Source organism: Seriola dumerili, unplaced genomic scaffold (assembly GCF_002260705.1).
Source record: "Seriola dumerili isolate Sdu_G_001 unplaced genomic scaffold, Sdu_1.0 BDQW01000200.1, whole genome shotgun sequence".
In the NCBI taxonomy this organism is placed as follows: Eukaryota; Metazoa; Chordata; class Actinopteri; order Carangiformes; family Carangidae; genus Seriola; species Seriola dumerili.
In genome coordinates, this window is record NW_019174455.1 from 750,713 (window position 1) to 751,230 (window position 518).

A 518-nucleotide genomic window follows, 5' to 3' on the forward strand; every position below is an offset into this window, starting at 1 on the left:
TGAATCAGTTTCCTTTTCCTTAGAGTGGACATGCAACAGGGTGGGATGCTTCAGACTGCATACCTTGCACAAAAGACGCTTACGACAATCTTTGCTCCTGTGCCCAATGCACAGACAGCCGAAGCACACCCCATTTTCTTTGAGAAAAGACATCTTCTCACCATGTGTCTTCCTTTCCAATAGACGACACAGATCCAACGTGTGTCCAGCTCCACAAAACAAGCAAACCTTTACAACAGCTGAAGCCCTTTCTCTCTTCATGATAGGCACGACCCTTTTGTCCACCGTAGCAACAGTAGTTGCAAAACTACTTCCTTTCGCTTTAGAATAAGGCTGAGACTTTACATTTCTCACCTCCTTCCTTGTTACTGCCGGAGAATCCTGTATATTTCCAAATAATGGGTCACTTGCAATTTTTACTTGCCTTTCAATGAATTCGACAATGTCATGAAAAGTCACTCTGCGATGCAACTTATCTTGTAAATCACAGGCTACGTTTCTCCAAGCATCCCTGAGCT